The following is a 23,991-nucleotide window of genomic DNA, read 5'->3' as shown; positions in this document are numbered from 1 at the left end:
GAGTTCAGTGAGATTTACTCTTGTGCAACCATGCTTAGGATAGGTGAAACTGACCTGGGAGAGGGGCAGGGAGGAAGAGGGAGGGGAGGAGATTGGATGGGTGGGGCACTGGGCAGAGGGGAAGTCCCTTTCCTTTCCAAAAGGAAAACATTGTGAACAGTATCATTCTTTTTCAGCGTTTCCCCCACCTTTTTATTCTACAGCAGGCATATGTAATCTCCCACCCAAATTTAAACCAAAGGTGTCCCTGGCCACATCCGCACCAGACCTTTATTCCACTTTAGACAGCCATGGCTTCCCTAAAGAATCCTGGGAAGTGCAGTTAGTGAAGGGTGCTGAGAGTTGCTAGGAGATGCCCTGTTCCCCTCACAGAGCTTCAATCAGAGTGGCTGACTGTTAAACCACTCTGCCCACTGGAGCTCTGTCAGATGAACAGGAGTCTCCTCTCAGCACCTTTCACAAGCTACATTTCCCAGGATTCTTTGGGGGAAGGCATGAGTTTCTAAAGTGAAATAAAGACCTGGTGTTGATGTGGCCCCCTTATTAGCCAAGCCCAGCAGCTGTGAGTCTGGCTTTTAGAACACTGACAGTTGGGTCTTACTGGGCATGCCTTGAGTTCAATGCTAAATTCTTAAATTAATAAAAAATCAGCTAGGTATTTTTTAAACTTTTAAACTACAGAAGACAAAGGTCAGAGTACGGGGCAAGGTCAGTAAAAGAATTACAGATACTCTGTGAACATGGCTAATTTTTAATTAATTTCAACAAATTATGAGGACTCTGACAGAAAAAAGCCTAAAAGGGGTCTGTTCCCCCCCCCTTTTTTACACTTTGAAAATCTTAACAGCAAAGAGGGTGGGGTTGGAATAGAGGTTTTTATAATTATGAACAGTGTGGAGAATGAAGAAAGAAATCCATTTGCTCACACTGTTCCTTAGGATTATGTGACTGTAGGGCTGTATGTGTTTATTACATTTGAACAATATTTATCCTTTCCTCCAAGAATCAGACTTGTGATTATGGGTTAGGATGGGAGATGGTGACTGGCCCAAGGTGTCTGGGTGAGAATCTGAACCTGGGCCTCCCCAGTCCTAATCTGAGACTCTAACCCAGGGGTAGCCAATGCGTTCCGTTCCAGATGTTCAAATCAAATCAAATCCTTTATTTGCATTAGTCACAAGCCATTTCAATTGGAATATGTACAGTAAAAACAATAGAAAGCAAATATACAGCTTAATCAAACTATCCTACTAAAATTCTAGCATTTATGTAGGATACCAACCGATAAAATTGATATATCCAAAATCCATCATCGTAAAGAGAAATGGACAGGTAAAACTATCAACTAAAAAGGGAATTATATCAGATTAAAACTCAAGGTACCATTGTAGATCTTAATGGCACCTGCTAGAAATTTTGCAGACATTTCTGTCGCCCTCTGCTCTTGGTCTGCAAGAAGAAAAACCACATAGAAGTTAGCTGAACACCCTGGGAAAGATGACAGCAGCGGGGTAATCAGCTCACTTCTCAAATCTCTATAGAAAGAGCAGAATAGCATTACACAGGCTACTGTTTCAACACTACTATCTCCGCATGGCCATACACGATTTTACAGTGGAATACCCTTCCAGATGTTGTTGGACTATGGCTATGTAAATACCATGCGTTTAAAGCCCCCCCCCAAAGAATCCTGGGAATTGTAGTTTCCCCTTACAATGCTACAATTCCCAGCACTCTTAACAAACTATAGTTCCCAAAATTCTTTGGGGAGAGGAGATGTGCTTTAAATGTATGATGTGTATGCAGCTTATGCTACCTGGAGCTGATGGAAGTTAGAGTCCAGCATCTGGAGGGCACCACATTGGCTGCTCCTGTCCTAACCACTACATCACCCTTGGGACCATCTGATGACAAAGACAAGTAAAAAACAGCATTTCATTTTAACAAACTTCACCTCCAAGTTTGCATTATGTGGCTTCTTCTTGACTTGTTTTTGTCTTACCTTGTAGTGCTGAAGTGGGAGTGGGAAAAATGTGTTTTTTCAATTCTAACTTGTGTCTAGAGTGGGCAAGTGCATGACTTTACAGTCCTCTATATGAAGGCCTGTCTAGATCAAGTCTGGTTTGAAGAACCATAAGAAGGGAAAGAAGGGGCATTGAAGTTGCCCCTCCATAGTTAGGCCATCTAATCACAGTCTTGTTCCTACCTATGGTGAGATCTATTGTATTTCTGTTTAAATTATAGTAATTGTTTCTAAATGTGCATATATAGCTTTAAGTTAGCATATCCAAATTGTATTCAAATCTATGTCTTTGTCTGACCTCTTTTTATGGTAACACATAATTGGCTACCTTATTCATAGTTTGTTTGTTTATTTATTTATTTATTTGGTTTATATCCTGCCCTTCCTCCCAGCAGGAGCCCAGGGTGGCAAACAAAAGCACTAAAAACATGTTAAAACATCATAAAAACAGACTTCACAATACATTAAAACAAAACAACTTTAAAAACATTTTTAAAAGCTTTCAAGACACCTTAAATAAAGTTTAAAAACATATTTTATTTTTTAAAAAAAGGTTTAAAAACATATTAAAAAGCAATTCCAATACAGACACAGACTGGGATAAGTCTCAACTTAAAAGGCTTGTTGAAAGAGGAAGGTCTTCAATAGGCGCTGAAAAGATAACAGAGATGGTGCCTGTCTAATATTTAAGAGGAAGGAATTCCGCAGGGTAGGTGCCACCACACTAAAAGTCCATTTCCTATGTTGTGCAGAACAGACCTCCTGATAAGATGGTATCTGCAGGAGGCCCTCACCTGCAAAGTACAGTGATTGACTGGGTATATAAGGGAAAATGCGGCAGCCAGACTGCTAACAAGAACTAAGCGGTCTGAGCATATAACACCTGTGCTAGCCCGTTTGCACTGGCTTCCAATATGCTTCTGGGCCAGATTCAAAGTGTTGGTACTTACCTATAAAGCCTTATACGGCGCGGGACCACGATATCTGTCGGAACGCCTCTCCCGATATGAACCGGCCCGTACACTACGGTCTACTACGAAGGCCCTCCTCCGGGTTCCGACCCATAGGGAAGCCCAGAGGGTGGTGACAAGATCTAGGGCTTTCTCAGTGGTGGCCCCCGAACTATGGAATAGTCTCCCCGAGGAGGTGCGCCTGGCGCCGACACTATCATCTTTTCGGCGCCAGGTTAAAACCTTTCTCTTCTCTGAGGCATTTTAATTCCTGTTAATTCTAAATTATTATATTTTGATTTTAGACTGTACAGTTTTTTGTACAGTTTTGTATTGTGATATACTGTATTGTGTTATTTTTATTGTATTTTTAATGTTCACCGCCCAGAGAGCTGTTGCTAGTCGGGCGGTATATAAGCTTAATAAAATAAATAAATAATAAATAAATAAATAAGTCAGTCTTTCAGGTATCCTGGTCCCAAGCTGTATAGGGCTTTGTACACCAAAACTAGAACCTTGAACTTGGCCCGACAGCAAATGGGCAGCCAGTGCAATTCTTTCAGCAGCGGGGTGACATGTTGGCAATACCCTGCCCCAGCGAGCAGGCTCACTGCCGCATTTTGCACCAGCTGCAGCTTCCAGACCAACCTCAAGGGCAGCCCAAGACAGACCGCATTACAGTAATCGAGCCTAAAGGTTACCAGTGCGTGGACAACAGTGGTCAGGCTATCCTGGTCCAGAAATGGACGCAGCTGTCTTACCAGCCAAAGCTGGTAAAAGCCACTCCTAGCCACTGAGGTCACCTGGGCCTCTAGCAACAAAGATGGATCCAGGAGCACCCCCAGACTACGGACCTGCTCTTTCAGAGGGAGTACAGCCCCATCCACAGCAGGCAACTGACCAATTATCTGAACTCTGCAACCACCAACCCACTGTGCCTCCATCTTGCTAGGATTCAGACTCAGTTTATTGGCCCTCATCCAGCCCACCACCCAGTTCACGCAGCAGTCCAGGGCTTTCATGGCCTCTCCCAATTCAGATGTTACAGAGAAATAGAGCTGGGTATCATCAGTGTACTGCTGACACCTCACCTCAAATCTCCTGATGACCTCTCCCAAGGGCTTCATATAGATTTAAACAGCATGGGGGATAAGACGGCACCCCACAGCACAACTGCCAGGGGGCCAAAAGACAATCACCCAATGCTGTTCTCTGAAAATGACCTTGGAGATAGGATCGGAACCACTGTAAAACAGTGCCTCCAATACCCATCTCACCAAGTCGGCCCAGAAGGATACCATGGTCAATGGTATCCAAAGCCGCTGAGAGATCAAGTAAGAGTAACAAGGTTGCACTTCCCCTGTCTTTCAACTGATGAAGGTCATCCATCAGGGCGACCAAGGCCCATTCATTCAGACCAGGCCTGAACCCAGACTGGAACGGGTCAAGATAATGTGTTTCATCTAAGAGTACTTGCAATTAATGCCACAACCCTCTCAATCACTTTCCCTAAGAAGGGTATTTGTGGCCAGTCAGTAATTGTCACAGACCAGGGTGGGCTTTTTCATGAGCGGTCAGATCACCGCCTCTTTCAGGGCAGCTGGAACCACTCACTCCCACAATGATGCGTTGACCCCATCCTGGATCCACTCAGTCAAACTCCCTCAGCAAGCTTTAATAAGCCAAGAAGGGCAAGGGTCGAGAGGGCACATTGCTGGCCGCATCATCGTAAGCACCTTGTCTACGTCATCAGGCTGAATCAACGGAAACCATTCCCAAGAAGTTGCAGCAGATGTTGCACTGAACACCTCATTGGGGACTACAGTAGATGTAGGGGCATCCAGACTGTTACAGAGGTGAGCAACTTTACCCTCAAAGTGCCTTGCAGACAATTCACAGTGGGCCTCTGAAGGGTCTAAAACTCCATTTCCTGGAGATGATGTCAATAGACCCCTGACAATACAGAAAAGCTCCACTGGGTGGCTACTTATGGATGCAATAGAGGCAGAGAAGTGGGCCTTCTTCACCTCCCTCACCACCACACAGTAGGCATGGCTATGATGTTTAACTTGTGCCCGATCAGTCACACAACACGTCTTTCACCACTTGTGCTCTAGCCATCATCCAGCCTGTTTCATTGCCCTTAACTCACTGGTGTACCAAGGTGCAAATGGAGCTCTGCAATGCTGGAGAGGGTGCTTGGGGGCAACCATTTCATGAGCCCGATGCACCTCGGTGTTCCACAGTGGGACAAGGGCTTCAACAGGGTCACCTGTTCTATCTACTGGGAACTCCCCCAGGGCATTCAGGAATCCAGTGGATTCCATTAGTCTCTGGGGGCAGATCGTCTTAATCTGTCTACCACCCCTGCAGGGAAGGATCGGTGCCATAAGTCTAAACTTCACTAGGAAGTGGTCTGACCATGATAATGGGGTGACATCCACCACCACCCATCTCCAGACCACCCCTTCCTCCATCTGGAGCAAAAACCATGTTGAGGGTGTGCCCTGCTCTATGTGGCAGGCCGGTGACAACTTAAGACAGCCCCATGGTCATCATGGAGGCATGAAGTCCTGAGCCAGTATACTAGAAGCACCCTCAGCGTGGACATTGAAATCACCAGGACTATCATTCTGGGCTCCTCCAATACCACAGCTGAGATGGCCTCCTCCAGCTCAGTCAGAGAAGCTGCCAGGCAGCGGGGTGGATGGTCCAGCAGCAGCAACCCTAAGTTTATTGTCTGCTCGGCCCGACACCAGGTGCAGGCCCTCATAGCCAGCTCCGAGACAGAGTGGTTTCCTGGTGACAGAGATGGAAGTTCTGTAAACCACAGCAACTCCTCCCCTCTGTTCCTGCAGCCTGTGCTGGTGTTGCACCGAGTATCCAGGTGGGCAAAGCTGGGTCAGATCAACTTCTCCCAGCTCACCCACCCAGGTCTTGGTAATGAACACCAAATCAGCACCTTCATCCATGATCAATTCATGGATGAGTGTGGTCTTATTGTGTACTGATGTGGTGTTAAACAACAACACACACAGGCCAATGGGCACAGCAGATGAGCAACGAGGAACCCATCCATGAGAGGAGTGGCAGCAAGGAACAAGGCATAGATAGCCCTGCCCTTGTGTTCTACACAGAGCTTGGAAAAGTTACTTTTTTGAACTACAACTCCCATCAGCCCCAGCCAGCATGGCCACTGGATTGGGCTGATGGGAGTTGTAGTTCAAAAAAGTAACTTTTCCAAGCTCTGGCTATACTTCCCTCTACCCGTGATCACTGAAATTGGGGTGGCATCACCCATGTTCCTCCATACTAAAACTCCTCCTAAACACCTGATATGGACCCAACAAGAGCACACCAACAAAACCTACCTGAGCCAATTATCCCAGTAGGCCTCTGCGAGAATTAGGAACAGTAAGACCCACTCAATACAGCAGGGCCCCACTCATATGGCAGGTTACATTCCAGACCCCCGCCAAAAAGCGAAACCCGCCAAAAAGCAGAACTCCGTCAATAAAATGGCGCCCAATGCCTGAAAAACATCTTAAAAGCAGAACAAGCGCCATATGAGTGGGGCCTTACTCTAATTGAAAGCCTCCATCTTAGCGGAACGCCGAAAAGTGGGCCACTGAAAAGCGGGGCCCTACTGTATTTTTAACACAGGCCACATCTATTCCCCCTCTGTCTCACACCTGGAGAGGGCCAGCATTCTTCCAGTTACAGACTCTTACTCTGCAGGTATCTGGCAACTTTCTCCTATCATTTAGTTCACTGCAAAGACTCTCACCCTGTGCAGGAACTAGCACATGAGCCACACGCCCTCCCCACTAGCCAATCTTCTCCAGATTGGTTAGAAAAACAAAAGAAAGAACAAAATAGAAGAGGGTAGCTCCCGTGCCCTTGTTCTCCCTAAAGGGATCCCCAAGGGGTAACTCCCAATGGTGTTGTCCCTTCGGTAGCGACCCCGCTGGCAGGAGACCTGCTGCCTAAGGGCAGCTGGGCTTTTATGCCTCGTGACCCAGCCAGGACCTGATGCAAGAGGCTGCGCAAATAACTGCAGCCTCTCTCTGGAGCCAGGGCCAGGCAGGGGTCCCAGTCCTTGCAGCACTTACCAGGGACTGCAGCTGTCTCAAAAGACAGCAACCCAAAGGAGCAAGCAGCAAGCACCCAGATGCTCACTACCAGGGCAGGTCTTCTTCAGTCCCCCTAGCGCTGCAGTTATTCATATCTTACAATTTTATGGTTTCACTATCAGGGGAAAAAACAATATCTACAATCTATCTTGCCAGCTGCAGAGGTGACAACAGAAGTAAAGATACACTTAACGTTCTACAACAACATCTCCCCCATCCCACAACAGATAAGAAAAGCTCAGCTCTCTATATTCTAGAGATGACTTTTATTCAAAAGTCAAATGCAATAGCACAAAAGGGGGCAGGGAAGCCCTCATTTTTATGTGCTGCAACCCTTAGCTGAAACATTTAGTTCAAATGCCTGGTTTCATGCAGTACAATCATTTCTAGGGAAATATTAGTCAAGTAGAAATTATAACCCAGCATCTCTTAAAGTGCTGTCAGTCAAATAGTGCTTATTTACCCAATCAAGCACACTTTAAAATGTGAGGAAGGAAATCATTGATAGAAGAAAGACTGGCATAGTAAAATAAAGGAACTGCAGTGTACAACCAATGTGCCATGTCATCTGCTTTTAACTAATGGCCGAGAATAGTGTTGATTCCCCTCCCTCCAGAACAAACCTAATAGATATAATACATTAACTGTTTGCTCCCTCTGGATGTTTTCAGGCTATGGAGGTTAAACAAAGGGACCTAAAAAGCTAAAGGATTCCAGCTACCTAAAGCTGTATTGATAGCTAAATGTAGCAGTATGGCAGGTATATATAATTGTACACAAGTGTACTGACAAATACCCTATAGGCACTGTTCTCTGTCCTTAAAATCTAACATCGGGGGGGGGGGTTGGCCAGGGATAGGTAACCTCCAGCCCATTGGCCTAATTAGGTCCACCAGGCCTCCTGCAAGCCACATCCACTTTCCCTACACATGATGGCAGGTAAAGTCACATCCAAAAATGATTATAGTGTCTCTCTGCAAGCACTGACAATCAGCTGAGTGGTGCAGAGCTCTTTGAAGCCTCTGCTATCAGCTGATTGTCAGTGTTTCAAAGCAGGGTGCACCACATGATGTGAAAACAGGTTGCCTGTCATTGTGAAGTCAGGTGATTGACAGATGGGTAGCCCCGCCCCACTGTCAAACTTGGCGCTTGGTGTTGGACAGATCCAGTTCTCCACCCCTGTTTTAGGCATTCTGGAAACCAAACTCATTCATTCCCATGTGTTCTGGGGCCTGTAAATCCTGTCAGCAGCACTCATTCCCACTGGCCAGATGACCTCAGTGTCATTGATTTAATTATGGTGCTTGCTTCTCTCCCCCTCTTGCTGCCACAGCTTGTTGGCTCCTACTGCCTGTGTTTAGGAAACGGGCAGAAACTGAAAAACTGGTAGTTCTTGAGATGAGCATGCTTCATAGGGGGTACAAGTCAGAATTTCTTGTGTAAGCATGCACACACTCACTTTTCTTGAGGAAGGCCTGTGGCAGCAGCTCTTCATTTATATTTATTTATTTTATTCAATTTATTAGTTACCCATCTGGCTGGAAACCCAGCCACTCTGAGCGACATACAAAATAAAGGCATAAAAACATCAAACATAAAAGTATATAAACATCAAAAAACAAGCAATAAAACTAAACAACAAAGTAGAAGCTATCCCCCAACCCACACAGTCCAACCCAAAGATCAGAAAGTCCTCCTAAAGAAGCTGCATTTGAAGGCTGGAGGATGGGGCAAGGCAGGTGGAAACAGCCTCCTTTGATGGCAACAGAGTCTCTCTCCCCTCATAGTCCTTCTCCTGAGGCAGCTCCCTTTTGAAGCCTGGAGGGTGGGGCAAGGCAGGTGGAAGCAGCCTCCCCTGATGGCAACAAGGTTGTTTGTTCTGTTCTCACTCTGTGGCTGACTGCAACAAATTTCCCAAGACTTGTATACTCCATATACATATTGGAAACAAGATGGCATAATCATCCTCAGTTTAGCTTCAATTTTTCCTTCAAGATAATGGGCTTTCAGCCCAGCCACCACCACCCCAGCCCCATATAAAATTTTCCCTCCTCCCCATGCTCAGGCCCTGTCTTTTTGCAGTGTGCCTTGACATGCTTGGACAGGTTCTGCAAAAAGGAAACACTCTCCTTTTCCCTGCTAGTTGATCTACTGTGCTCGGGAGAAGTCTGCGAAAGCTTCCAGCCCAGTATGAAGCCTGACTTTAGGCCCAGTTAAAGGTATGAAGTTTTAAGCTGGGCAGTTGCGTAAATACCCTTCGGTATTATCTGTGTGTTTCTAGGTCTGATGCTTTGTAAAAACCAGACCTGTTTAGACCCGTCTGGTTCTGAGGAAAAGGTCGCTTCCTTCAGGAGGAGGTTTGAGGGCAGAGATCACTAGGTGGGCCAGAAACCATTTTGAGACGCAGTGATACCTGCCATGAACAATCCCGAGGAAGATGAGGCAACTTGGTGCCATTCCTGTTGAGAGTTCATCTTAAGATGAGGCCTAACCGTGTCATGGCATGAAGCATTCTGCTTTAACAATACTCCTGAGTGTTCAAACCATTTCATGTATAACATTTTTACAATAGTCCTGTAAGGTAGGTCTGTATTATCCCCAGCTGCGTGGGGAATGAGACTGAGAGAAAAGTAGCTTGTCCAAGGCCACCTAGTGAGTTCATCATGGTGGAGAGATTCAATACAGAGTTGTCATGATGTATATAGCTTGGGCTTTTAGGTACTATGCTTCAGATTCCAGAGAGGATACCATTTATCTAATTCTAACCTCTCATCTCTTATTAAAGGTGTGTGTGTGTGTAGCTGAGTTAACTTTAGGTGTTTGGTGCAGCCAAGATGATGATCGGTGTTACTTTTCCAGAAGTCAGATTAGCGTTAATTACACAATTGGAACTTTTCAAACACAACAGGACAAAAAAGGCTTCAAATGTACAGTTCCTATTTGAAAAAACAGTTATGGTTAGCGGATGCAAGCTAGCAAATGGCAACGAATGTAACTATTAAAAATATGTGCAGCAATCCTCCTTAAGATGGGAGCCAGCCAGATGCTTCTGGAAATCCCACAAACCTCCCCTGTTCCTTGCTGTGAGGCTGGGTAATGGTGGGGGGTGCCGAGTCTGATGGGGGTTCCTCAATCAAAGAAACACTCTCTGATTTCTCTAGTGCAGATACATATGTATAAGGAAGAACCTGCTAACTGCAATAGCAGTACTTGAAGAATGTTGCCCTGGCTAGATTCCATATTTTATTACTTTGTATTCTGTCTGTCTGGATGCCCCTGGGGGTTCTAGGTAACATGGGAATATTTCCTCATCAAATTCTTTGCAGTATAAACTTTGTTTATAGCCTTGGGTTGATGGCAGCCACCACCTCTTTTCCTTGCCCCATTGAATTGGTGCAGTGGAACAGAGAATTGTCACTTCTTCACACATGACAAATAAGAAAGGCAGTCTGGTGTCTCCACTCTTTTTCAGTGATCTACAAAGGAAGAAAGCACACAAGGAGCCTGTGTGTTGTGCTTTCATACTAGCTGTAGTGCTATGCTGCTTTTCCTCTTTTAAGGGTGACTCCAGACTGTTATTATTTTGCAGAAGGGACAAGCACATTCCATAAATTTAGGTTTGCACAATTAAAGCACTCTGTTGCCCTAGCACAACAAATTCACCCTAAAGAAGAACCTCATGTTTTACAGTTAGGAAAGTGACAGGAAAATGCATTGAAAAGCGTGGGATGAATGAATATAAACACCCCACAAGCAAATCAGGATGAATGCTCATTGTTGTTTATCTGCCCTGCAAACAAATCTCAGTGAATGCTCAGTAAAGACTGGACATAGTCTAATCTCTGCATAAACTTTGTGCAAGCAAATTAGGCTTAATGCTCTGTGAATTGGCTGTCTGGAGAAGCCCTGCAATGGAATAGGCTAGGCAACTGTTAAAAAAAGAAAAGAAAAGAGGAATTGCAGATTTTGGCCAGTTTTGTGGGGTAGCTTTCCAGACTGTTTTGTGTGTGTGTGTGTCTCTTGAGAGCAATAATTGTGTAATGTTTTCATAGTGTGGGATCTTAAAGTGCTTCCTTTGTACAATTCTGCTCATAATTGTTTTTTAAAAAATTTAATTGTGTTTTTAAATTGTTTTTTTGTGTTTTAAAATTTGTATATTTGTTTTTAATGTTTTTAATTGCTGTAAACCGCCCAGAGAGCTTTGGCTATGGGGCAGTATATAAATGTAATAAATAAATAAATATGGGCTACTATGTTTTCCCAGTAGAAAATTCTTCTGTCTCACCCTTATATTTTTGACTAAAATATTTATATCCTGCATTTTCTTTTTCTAATGGTACCCCTAAGGCCACAAACAAACGTTTAAAATAGCACAGTAAAATAACATTTATCACTATCATGAGTGCTACATGAAGTTAGGTAGTGTGAGACTCTTGGGGATCTTGCCAGATAATGCCAGTGATAGTACTAGCGATGAATGGCACAGCTCTTTCCCCAGCATTATTCTGTTTATTTTTAAAAAAAAACTTTGTTATATTTTTAATGAGAGCTAGTGTAGTGGTTAGAGTGTTAGACTATGACCTGGGAGACCAAGGTTCAAATCCTCACACAGCCATGAAGCTCAATGGGTGACCTTGGGCCAGTCATGGTAAGCCACCTCTGAATACTGCTTCCCATGAAAACCCTATTCATAGGGTCGCCATAAGTCGGGATCGACTTGAAGGCAGTCCATGAGTTTGAGTTGAATATATTTAATAGGTGATATGGAACATTAGTCATACTCAGAGCAGGGCCACTGAAATCAATGGAATTAAAATAGGTAAAACCATTGATTTCAATGGGTATGCTGTATATTGGATGTCAGCCAATACCTTTAGAAGCTGCACACCCTCCAGCAGTACCATGTGAATGTGAGAGTGCTTGTCTAGCCCATTATACAAACAAACAAAAAATGTCTGTCAGCGGCTTCAGACTTGGCTGGAAAGCAAAGGAGCCCAAGAATGAACAGAAGAGGGGTCTGGGGCCAGGAACAGCAGCAGGAGGATGACGTCCATGGTAGGAGAAGAGCAGGGGAAAAGAGAAGGCCCAAGAGCTGCAGAGCAGGCGGATGAGAAGGCTTGCAGAGTCCATTGTTAGCTGCGCTATAGCCAAAAGTAAAGTAGAAACAGGTAAAAGAGATATAATATCCTGAACGGGAGTGGCAAAAGAGAAGGGGGGTCATTGGTGACAGCTACAGGCAAGAGGCGCTCAGTGGAGTGGAAGGCACAATTCAGAGTCACTGGCAGATGTTATAAACAGGAGCAGAGGGTATTTAGCCACAAAAGTTTTTGTTTGTATGAGTAACCCTTCCGCTTGGATCCAGTGCTGGAGTGTCTACCGTTCTATGAGGAAAGACCAATTGAATATGTAGTTTTGTGATGTAGAATTGCCTCTGACTGGTCTGGAATTAACAGTAGTGAGGAAATAGCAAGGCTTTCACCTGCCCCACTAAAAAGAGAGTCAGTAATGGAAAGAGTTGGGCCAGGAAGACCTGGGATCAAATCCCTGCTTGGGTGTGAAAGTCATTGGCCCAGATCAGACATAACATGCTCTCCCTCAGCCCTTGCCCTCTTTTGGGTGCCATGAGGAAGTTGGAAGCATCCGCTTTTAAACAAATCACAGCTCCCTCTGACTTCAGAGTTTGTTTAAAATGGTTTGTTTAAGCAATGGACCTTGTTCTTCCTTTCATTAATCATAGTTTAAACAAGCAATAGTTCTCAAAGTTTGGCTGTGTCAGGGAACTCTAATTTGCTTCTAGTCTCTTCCTCCTGGCACACATAAGAGGTTCATGCAGACTGTTCACTTAGGCAACAGGTTTGGCTCAGAGCCCACCTCTCTCACAGCCAGGTTGTTGTAAGTGTAATGTATACAGAGAAAACAAACCTTTCCTAATAACCAATGTGTAAATATAAAAGATAGGAGGGGAAAGTGCCTAAATTGTAGCAAAAATGTGCAGAGGTTTATTCAAATCATATAATGATAAAGACTGTTAGCAAAACTCACTAAGCGTTTTGCTAATTATATATATTGAAATGTTGCTTTCCATTGGATTTGATGTAAACTGTCATGCAGTGAGCCCACTATAATTTCTGAAGGTTTAAAAATTGTGGACTGAAACGTCAGTTTGCCCAGACAAACAACCCACAATAATAACAGGGAAAATAGACACATACCCAGTCCTAAGTATGCTATCTTAACCAATAGCAGCTGCTGTGGCCTTGATGCTTTTTATGTTCCTTTGATCTAGATCAGGACTAAGGATGGGGGGAGAGTGTTACAGTCTTCCCCACTCCCCATGCTGTTTTGATGCTAAAAATCCTCACAAAGTGGCTATTTGACGAGACATAGCATCTTCTAGGGCCAATAAGAGGACTGGAGGGAATAGTAAAGGCAGGAAGGAGTAACACCCCATCCCCACACCACAGTCCTGAGCTGTATTGGCCCCCCATGACTTCTTTGTGTTAAGAAAGAGTGTGTCCAATCCTAAGCATGCTGTTTAAACACACTATTAATGTAACATGGTTTACGTCTAATGCTGCAATTCTTCCTTTCAATGTATATTTTTGTCTTCTGTCTTTTGTAAACTGCTTAGAGTTCTTTTGTTTGAGTAAGCAGTATATAAATTTTGTTAAATAAAATAAATATACTAGGAAGTAAGCGCCATTATACAAGTGGGGCTTACTTTTAAGCATGCCCAGCTGTGCATTGGAAGTAAGTGATTTAATAACTGACCTTTCCAGCTTCATACGCTTGGGGTGATTCTGTAATTCATGTAGTTGACTCTGGTTGGTTGTGATAATTCTAAGTTAACATTTTATGTCTTCTCTTTTGTAGATTCCAGAAGAGCTGCACTGATTGTTTACCACCCTGTTCTCCATAGAAAGCTCTGTCAAGTGACAGCGTATGTGAGTAATTTCTCTCTTTAAATTCATACTGTCAATCCATAAAGCTCAAAATATTTGGAGACCCTCTTCTAAATGATGGTGGTGGCTTTTAAAAAGTAGTCATACGTTGCTTACATGCCAGATACATAATGAAATCACATGCCTGGATAGATGTGGCTAAACCAAGTTTTTAGCAGGTGCCAAAAACAATACAATGAAGGCACCTGCTTAATATTTATAGGCAGGGCATTCCAAACTGCCACACTGAAGGATTTGTTGCAAGTGTGGAATAAACATTATATGGCACTTGTAAAAGCCCCAGTTCTGCAGATAGAAGTGGGCACATATGGGGTAAGCTAAAAAAAAGGTGTTAAATCACTAATGCATTTTTTTTTTTTTGCAATGTTCCGGGATGTCTGAATCTGCTATGAGTTTGTTTCTGCTTTTCCTTGCTTTCTGAAATATCCAAACTAATTTGGAGGTTCTGTTTTTTTTAGTTGAAACATGACAGCCAAGTAAAGCATATTCACGGGTGGGCTTTAGTAGGAAATCCAAAACCAGATAGGTGTTTGGACCAGCATCTTATGTTGTGAAAATATGCAAAGTTTTGAATTATACATGAGTCTTCATTAGAAGTAAAGGTTATTGTTATTATTATTTATTAAACTTCTATCCTGCCCTTCCTCCCAGAAGGAGCCCAGGGTGGCAAACAAAGGACAAAATGCTAAAAACATCTTAAAACATCTCAAAAACAAAACATATTTAAAATATTTTTAAAAAATCTTTTAAAACATCTTAAAAAGCAATTCCAACACAGACACAGACTGGGATAAGGTCTCTACTTAAAAGGCTTGTTGAAAGAGGAAGGTCTTCAGTAGGCGCCGAAAAGGTAACAGAGATGGCCCCTGTCTAATATTTAAGGGGAGGGAATTCCAAAGGTAGGTGCCGCAACAGTAGAAGTCTGCTTCTTAAGTTTTTTAGAACGGACCTCCTGATAAGATGGTATCTGCAGGGGGCCCTCACTTGCAGACTTGGTGTATAAGGAGCAAGACGATCTTGCAGGTTCAATACATTGCTAAAAGACTGAAGCAGATGATATATGGATATATAAGGAGAAGGGAACACCATTTAGCTGTCTGATCTTTAAAAACTCCAAAAAGAAGGAACAGCCAATGAGGATGTGATATTTCACAGTCTGAAGACTTCAAAGGATTGTCTTGCATTCCTCTAGAGTCGGTGTGGTTCACTGGATAGATTATTAAACTTGCATAAAGAGGACATAGGCTTCGTTCAGAATATTCAGACTATTTACCATGCTGGCTAGGACTGACAGAAGTTGTATTTATTTATTTATTTATTTATTGCATTTGTCTACCGCTCCTTAGCTGAAGCTCTCTGGGTGGTTTACAGTCCACAACACCTGGAGTGTACCAGGTTGGTTATCCCCACTCTATGCTAATCTGTCACAACTAACAGTAAAGCTTGAAGGCCTCATTATTACCCCATTTCCTTGCAAATGCACGGAAGGTCTGTCAATTCCCCTGTTGCTCAGACAGATTGCATCACTACTCCTGCTCTGAACTACACAACTCTTGTGAGATGTAAGATAGATATGGATTGTAAAGCAGTTTGAAAATTAAGCTTTGAATACTCGCAAAATAAGGCACACACTCTCTTCCACTCTCTGCTTGCAAAATGGGAATAATATTTTTGTACTTAACAGCCTTTTTTGAGTACACAATAAAAACTGTATTAACACTGTTTAAAATGATTAAAATCTTAATAATTAAGATTATTGTTCTTCTGTAGTCTCTCTCCTAAAGTGTGGACAACAAAAAATGAAAATTGCTATCACTTGACACCAGTCAACCAGGCACTGAAGTGAAGGAGACAATGTTCTCTTTTGGTGAATAATAGTCTTTTGCTTTCAGGGTTGTTACAGCCATCTATACCCTGCAAAACAGTGCAGATGATAAAAGGGCATAGCTATGCCCATGAATGTCTAGGAGAGGCACAGGTGATTTGACCGCTGCTGTCTGGAAGAGTCACCATGACCATACACACACTTCCAGCTCCTCTGTCAAGACCAGGAGTTGTCATCCCTCTTCGCCTTGCTTCCTTGGAACAGGAACACAGCAAAGAGCTGTTCTGACCATGCTCATTAGCACTGATAACTCCCTATTCTGATTAACCTAACACCTTCCTCAGTCTTTTCCATTAATGGAGTTTGGAGAAGTACACAGGATTGGTAGGCCAGGAGCTACTCTGAAATAAATATTATAGAATTAGCTTTGCAAATGAGATGAGACACTGTGTATGTGGTGTGGAGTAAGCAAGGCTTCCTGGACTTCACAGTTTGAAACGTCTCTTGGACTTCACCTGTTAAGACATTTCCACGATGATGTGTTAGTGAAATAACAAGTTAATGGTTGTGTGATGTGTGTGAATTCTAATATTTCCTTCAAAATATCTTTCATTTGTATTGCTAGACCATCCTTCGTTTATAATTACTTGTGGCAGGTTTAGATCTCCTCAGATACAGTTAGTACCCCCCCCAATCCAGACATGTGGCAGAATATGAAAGTTGGGGCTGTTTAGGTCACAGAGACTACTATAGGTGCCAGAGTATGTGGCTATAAACCTGCCAACAATACATTTAAGATCGAAGTTGGATTTTTAACTAATGTAGTTAGTTAAACTTAATAGGGAGTGAAGGGTCTTGCATTTTAGGTTTATTGGGATCAGGAAACATTTCTTTCCCACACCCATGTAATCTTGAGTTTTATTTCCATAACTAGTGAAAAGATCATGGGTGTTTTCAGAGAGAGAGATAGAAGAAAGGCCAACTTTTTCTACATGAAGACACAGCAATGGAGGTGTTTTGTCTCTTAGCAGAGCTTGATTGATCCTTCATATTTGGGGCTGCAAATGAATTTTTTCCCAGGTCAAATTGGCTAGAGATTCATGAATGCTTTCCCCTCCCTTGAAGAATGTAGTGTTGCTCCTTTTGGAGGTTTTCTTCTGCAGGCTCCTTTCCGGATGATACCTGCACTCTGTTTATGGCACATTGTGGCCTGGATAGCACTGATTGATAGGTGGTAGATAACTTGCCTTGTCTCCATGGAAGGAGATTATACCAGATAGCCTTTTTTAGTATTCTCCATTTCTATGCTTACCAGGGCACAGAGCAGAAAATTTACAGCCCATCACAGCAATAGCCTAAAAGAGTTCTATCCCTTTGCAGTTCTCTTCTCTCAAACCTCTGCCAGTTTGGACTTGCCTTCATTGCTAATCCGGTTGCAGGAAAGCCTCCCTTATTATGCCATGTCTAATCTGTCAGAAACCAGCCTTTTGAGAATACTGGCTGCTTCCAATTGCACTCCATTTCACCTTGCCATAAATATGTGGTGGGATGGGGGAAAGAGAGCAAAAAACTAATAATGTCAGATATTCTTGTTTGATCCATATCACTGACAAACTGGGTGTGAAATTAGTTGCAAGCACATTAAACAAATTGAAGATGGATTTTGAAAACTGATTTTCTAACATATACCTTGGGAATATTTGAAGCCAACTGACAAACAGGGATCATAGCTATGGAAGCTGTCATGATGAGCTCCTGCACTTTTAAGATTTACCCTACACCATTGCTACGATTTATAGTAGGTAGATCACTGTTCAAAAAACTGAGTTTTATACTCACATAGGGGGTCTAAGCTTTGACAGTGACATACCCAAAGCCACAAAAAGATATGTGCCTGAAAATGGGACCTGAAGCCACATCAGAGACTAACTCTTTATGCACTGTAGTACATCTAGAAAAGCTGTAGCACTATTTAATTTGTAGCATTAGGATATAGAACAGGGCTTCCAACTTTCACTGAACCTTTTGGCCTTTCAAAAATTTACCTGTTCAGGTGAACGGTTGCTGCTGGGCATTCTGTGCTGTTATAACATAAGGGTCTGAATTTATTAGGATTCAAATGGCTGAGAACAATATATAACTATTTCCAGTTCTGGTCAAACCATAGTCTTGAACAGTAGGGGGCTATTCCATGCTTGACCTACGTTCAACCCTGGCTCCTATTGTCCCATATCTGATTCTTGATGTCCTATGGATCATCTTTGCATTTTGACCCTAGTTACCTTCAGTGTGACTCTCAGACTCGCTTGTTCCCCAGTTTGATATGCTGATGATAGATCTCACACCTGCTGCTGGGTTACCAGGCCTCTGGAATTCCACTCCCTCCTCACATGAGAATACTAATTCTTCCTCAGAGAAGAGACTCAACAGATCTAGTATCTGCAGGGATGGGGTAAGCTACAGGTTCAAGAACACAATTCAAGTCCATACATTCAGATGGGAACCCTGCAACAAGTATTTTTGTCTGCTCTACAGCCAAGTATCTTCATTACATCCTCTTTGCAGTATGACTGCAATGCTTCAAAGCGGTCTGATGAGTTATTGCACAGCAATCTGCTTCCTGACTTATTTAAGAGAAACAGCTGGAAAATTTCACATAGTAAGGGTTTTTGTTGGATATTTCATTGGTTTAATGAAGCTATGCAAATGATGCTCTACTGCATGGGAATTTATAGCTGTTCTCTTATGTCACAGTCCTTGCTGATCCCCCTCAAACCAGAGCCTATTTATATAACCAACCTGGAATAGCAACCCATTAACTAATTCAGACCTCTGATTTATTCAAAATGAAAACAGCTCCTTACAAGACCAAATATTCTTGATATTCACCTCTTCCATCATAGGATCAGTGATTGTAGAAACCAGAGGTAATAAACCTGTGGCTGTCTAGATGTTGTTGGACTCCCAGGTCCCATCATCCCCAGTCAGGATGGTCAGGAATCAAGGATAATGGGAATTATAGTCCACCAGCACCTGAATGGCACAGATTCCCCATCCCTGGTATAAATAGTCCCAAGGGTGGCTGTAATTGTTGATGTGAAAATTTGTAATGGATCGACGGCCATGCTGCCGTTTTAATTACTGAGTGTGTGGAACCACAGTACATGCTACCAGATGTTAAGGCTTACAGAAGAGGCTATTCTTTCAGCATTTGATCTTTCTGGCATTCAGAGCATGTACACACCATGTGATAATGTGCATTCGGTGCTTGATGCAAACACCTTTTTGGGTTGCTGAATACATGACATCAACCCCATGTCGTCCCTGTCCCACACTGTTTGTTAATTTAAAGTGCATTCTGCTGGAACACTGATAATCCATTTAGTCACCTCTGTATACCAATATACCCTGGTTTCCAGCCCCTCTATTTGGAAAGTCTGTAAAAGATCAGTTTTAAAATGGTGGAAACACTAATTGAGGGAAGGGGAGTTTGAAAACACACCCACCTGTGAGTACAGATAGCACAGATAGAAGCAACTGCTTTTTTAGATGATATTGTGCGAGGGTGTATACAATTGCAAATGGCTGTGTACAAAAGCGCACTGTGAAAAAATGGCCCCTGTGCATTTTAAAGGCTACTTGAATATACAGCGTCAGTCTACTAGCCATAATTGTTGTTGTGTCGGTGGCAGCAGCATTAGGCAGCAAACAGGGAACTGATTCAGCACATTTCCTCCTTAAGAGGAATGAAACTATTCATCTCCATTGGCTTTACTTTTGAAACTACAAGGCAAAAAGGATAAAGTGTAAACTGGCTCCACGATTTTCTGTGGTTGTCCCTAAAAGTGAGTGGGTGTGGCTGCTAGTGGTAATAATAACAGCCATGACTTAACAAGCTCTCAGGAGTGACTCTGTTAGCAAGTTCCTAGACTTTTTACTTGCAAGCCTCTGCCATTACCAGTGCACGGTTAATTATGGAATTTGCCTCCAGAAGATGTAGCGATGGCCACAAAGATTAAACAGATTCATGGAGGGTAAGGCTATGTTCTAACTGCTGTTGGAGGCTGTATGCCTCTATATACCAGTTGCTGGGGAGCGCAAGTGGGGAGAGTTGTGCTCATGTCCTGCTTGTGGGCTTCCCGTAAGTATCTGGTTGGCCACTGTGAAAACAGGAGGCTGCACTAGATGGGCCTGTGATGTAACCAAGCAGGGCTCTTCTTCTGTCCTTATGATTTAGCTTCTTTGTCCTTTGCCTTAGCATCACTGTTTTTGTTTTCTTCCACAGTAAAATGAAGGGCTGTTCCTGTGCTATGTGGTGCCCTACAGCCCCTCCTTTTCAGTTCATGTGTCCTATTTTTTGCACTCTGAAAACATGTGCAAGGAAAATGCCAAATTCAGCCTTACATGAGTAGTACATGCTCAACTGTGGCTTGGCAATCACCCCCTGAGAAGGAAGCTTAGTACAAGATTCTCAGTCATGCATAAGCCTGAACCCTCTGTGGACATTTATCCAAAGTAGCTGATATTCCAGACATACTGATTATGGAGCTAAATAGAACATATGTTCATACCTGCCAAGTTCTGAAAATTCAAAGAAAGGAGCTTTAAGTTCCTTCCTCTGATCTTGAAGCCCTTTCCCCTACCTATCTCTTCTACTTGAGCTGAAAGTAAAGCCAAGCAAACCAAGGACAATTTTACAATTTATATTTCTTCAGATCATATTCCTAAATACATGTTAGAAGAAAAAGAAGTATTAAGATGGTTTATGCTTCTGTGATTCAAGGCTCACAAGTCTTTGCATAAGTGGATCTTGGATACATTCTCCTCTAGACTAAGGCCTGCAATACCTTGGATTGGCTCAGGTTTAGCAAAGTTCACTTTGTAAGGGAGCTGATGTTTTACAAGGAACATAAGAAGCTGCCTTTTCCAGGTCCTATTGCTCTTCTAGCCCAGGATTCTGGGCTTTCTGACTGGAAGTGGCTCCCCAGGGTCTCAAGCAGTTGATGTAAATAACATTGGCCCTTTTCAGACTTCTATATTGCCTGAACACATTTTGCTCAGGGATGGGAACAGGATCGCAGAGGAAGATCTGCTCTAGCCTTCATGTGCTGAATAGATTGTACAAATATAGGGCCTTTTTACATAATCTATGTTCTTGAGAACCCTGCCTTTTTCTCAAGACCATGGCCAGGAGCTTTCCCTGCCCCTGCCCTGAGTTGGTGTCTTCAAATTTAACATCAAGATATGCTTACCACAGGAGCCCTGCTTGTCATATGACACAGAGAGCAGCTACTAGCTAAGGTGGCTTTCAGAACAATGACTTAAATCCCTAGAGATTTATTTATTTTCTTATTTATTTATTCAATTTATATCCTGCCCTTCCTCCCAGAAAGAGCCCAGAGTGGCAAACAGAAACACTAAAAGCACTTTAAAACATATTAAAACAAAACATCTTTAAAGGCACCTTTAAAACGCAACTTTAAAAAGCATCTTAAAGCAATTCCAGCACAGACGCAGACTGGGATGAGGTATCTGCTTAAAAGGTTTGTTGAAAGAGGAAAGTCTTTAGTAAGGGCTGAAAAGATAACAGAGATGGTGCCTGTCTAATATTTAAGAGGAGGGAATTCCAAAGTGTCCACTTCCTATGTTGTACAGAACGGACCCCCTGAGAAGATGGTATTTGCAGAAGGCCCTCACCCGCAGAGTGCAATGATCGACTAGGTATATAAGGTGTAAGTCGATCTTTCAGGTATCCTGGTCTTGAGCTGTGTAGGGCTTTGTACACCAAAACGAGAACCTTGAACTTGGCCAGAGCTTGGAAGTAACTCGTTAAAAATAACGAGTTACTTGTAATTCGTTTCTTTTTTACCTAACGAGTGGGTAATTCCATTACCTTTTGCAAGTAATAGAACGACTAGTAATTTCACTACTTTTCAGCTGCTACTTTAACGTTTTAGCATTAGGTTTTGACGTTACTTGGGGGTGGGAGCAATAGGAAGAGTTCAGCTCCTGTGACTGGTGGACATAAGACATGTGCCTCAGACACTTCTGCGCAGCCTCAATCTTCCCTCGTGCTCTGTGTTAGGAGACACGAGGCAGGGGGCCGTGGAGCGCCAGAGAGAAAAAATGGATGGTGGAGAAGAAGGCAGCAGCAGCAGCAGAAAGCAGGTGAAGAGCTGTGGAGGGAAGTGATGATGGTGTGTGTGTGTACCCCCCCACACCTCCTGCCGTCCCCCTGTGCGTCCTGTTTTCCCCACCACGTGTCCTGCCTGCTGCCATCGATCACCGCCATCACCTATTCCCCCTGCTGCCGATCGCTTCCACCGCCCCCCCACCGGTCTTCCCCCTCTGAGTTTTACCTGAAAAGTTCTCTCTCTCTCTCTCTCTCTCACACACACACACACGTGGAAGTCTTCTGCTCCTGAAGAGCTGTGGACGTAAGCAAATATTGTGTGTGTGTGTGTGTGTGTGTGTGTCCTGTGTCTCCTGCCGGACCTGCTCGTCACCTCCCTCGTGCTTCCCGCACCTCCTGCCATCCCCCTGCGCGTCCTGCTTTCCCTGCCGTGTGTCCTACTGCCCATCGCCGCCATCGCCTATCCCCCCCTGCTGCCGATTGCTGCCCCCCCACGGTCTTTCCCCTGAGTTTTACCTGAACAGCACGCTCTCTCTCTCTCTCACACACACACACACACTCACTCACACACACACGCACACACAAGCACAAGTCTTCTGCTCCTGAAGAGTTGTGGAGGTGACAGTGGTGTTTGTGTGTGTGTGCGTGTGCATGCGCCCCATGTGTGTCCTGCCGCCCCCCGCTCGTCACCCCCTCATGCTTCCCGCACCTCCTGCCGTCCCCCTCGTGTGTCCTGCTGTCCCCTGCACATCTTGCTGGTCCCTATTGCCGATCACCGCCGCTGCCCATCCCCCAATGGTAGTGACGGCCAGGGAATGGATTACAGTACTTTGTTTTTAGTATATTTAAGAGCAGGAACCATGTAAAGGCTGTGTAAATAAGGGTGAAGAAATCTCGCTAGAGAGAGGCACGTTGTGGGACAATCTGATTGGCTGTTTGGTTCAGAGTGCAGCCAAGTTTTTTGGCTACTGGCAGTCATAAACTCAGTGGGCTGGTGCTCGGCTTTATAGCTGCCCTTTTGATCTTCCTTCCTTGATTTACCTTTCTGTTGTCTTCCCTGAGAGCATAAGAGACAGGCGCTTGGGAGACAGGGTAATATGTTCCTGTTACTCTGCAGGTGCTTTCCACTCTCCCTCCCCCGCTTATTGTTGGCTGCACATAAACTCCTGTCATTCCTAGTATTTATCATATGTACAACCTTCCAGACGACAGCTTTCCTGTATTAGGCACACATACACCTGCATTTTATTCCTAGTTTAGCAAAGCCCTGAGCTCCAGTTATTGGGGCTCATGAAGCTTATGCCAGTGCAGTGAAGTGTTAGTTGGAACTGAAAAGCCTAAGTTAGACCAACATCTCACCAATGGCATTTGGCGTATTTGTTGCCAGACCTGACCCTCGACTATTTCCACTCCTTTTTCAAAACAACATTCACAGAAATAGACCTTACACACACACACACACACACACACACACACACACACACACACACACACACACACACACACACACACACACACACACACACACACACACACACACACACACACACACACACACACACACACACACACACACACACACACACACACACACACACACACACACACATCTCCCCAGGAGAAAAAAGACTGTATACAATTGCATAATTCTCAGATAGGTCTGTTAAAGCACTTGCCTGCACCAATAAATATTACCTTTTTGATGGAATTAGGGGGAAATATTAGAAGAATAACTCATATCTCAATAGAGAAGCATGAGAGACACAACCCCCCTCCCCTGCATCCCCCACAAAGGTATTATCTACTTTATTATTTGGGACTGGCTCCATTTCATCCATGTTTTCCTGCTCTATATTTTCTTCAAGACCATCTCTTCCTGGACTTTGTGTGTGCGTCTGGCCTACCACCAAAGGGACAAGTGGACCTTTGATCTATTGTGGATGATTAAACTATCCAGACTGACAG

At 43.7% G+C, this 23,991-nt stretch overlaps 1 protein-coding gene across 6 annotated transcripts in view; it reads left to right on the top strand.

The window, feature by feature from the left end:
• The window catches only part of SRC (SRC proto-oncogene, non-receptor tyrosine kinase), a 141,580-nt gene that overhangs the window by 65,305 nt on the left and 52,284 nt on the right, over positions 1-23,991 (top strand). For 5 of the 6 annotated variants that reach the window (XM_061631465.1, XM_061631460.1, XM_061631466.1 and 2 more), the window contains exon 2: positions 13,980-14,050. The gene's annotated coding sequence lies outside the window, so the exon portion shown is untranslated. Of the gene's footprint in view, positions 1-9,256; positions 9,326-13,979; positions 14,051-23,991 lie in introns of those variants that run through there. The other variant, XM_061631464.1, reaches the window with a different exon arrangement.

The sequence above is a fragment of the Rhineura floridana genome, chromosome 6 (genome assembly GCF_030035675.1).
Source record: "Rhineura floridana isolate rRhiFlo1 chromosome 6, rRhiFlo1.hap2, whole genome shotgun sequence".
Classification (NCBI taxonomy): domain Eukaryota; kingdom Metazoa; phylum Chordata; class Lepidosauria; order Squamata; family Rhineuridae; genus Rhineura; species Rhineura floridana.
This window is presented reverse-complemented; position numbering and strand designations above follow the sequence as displayed.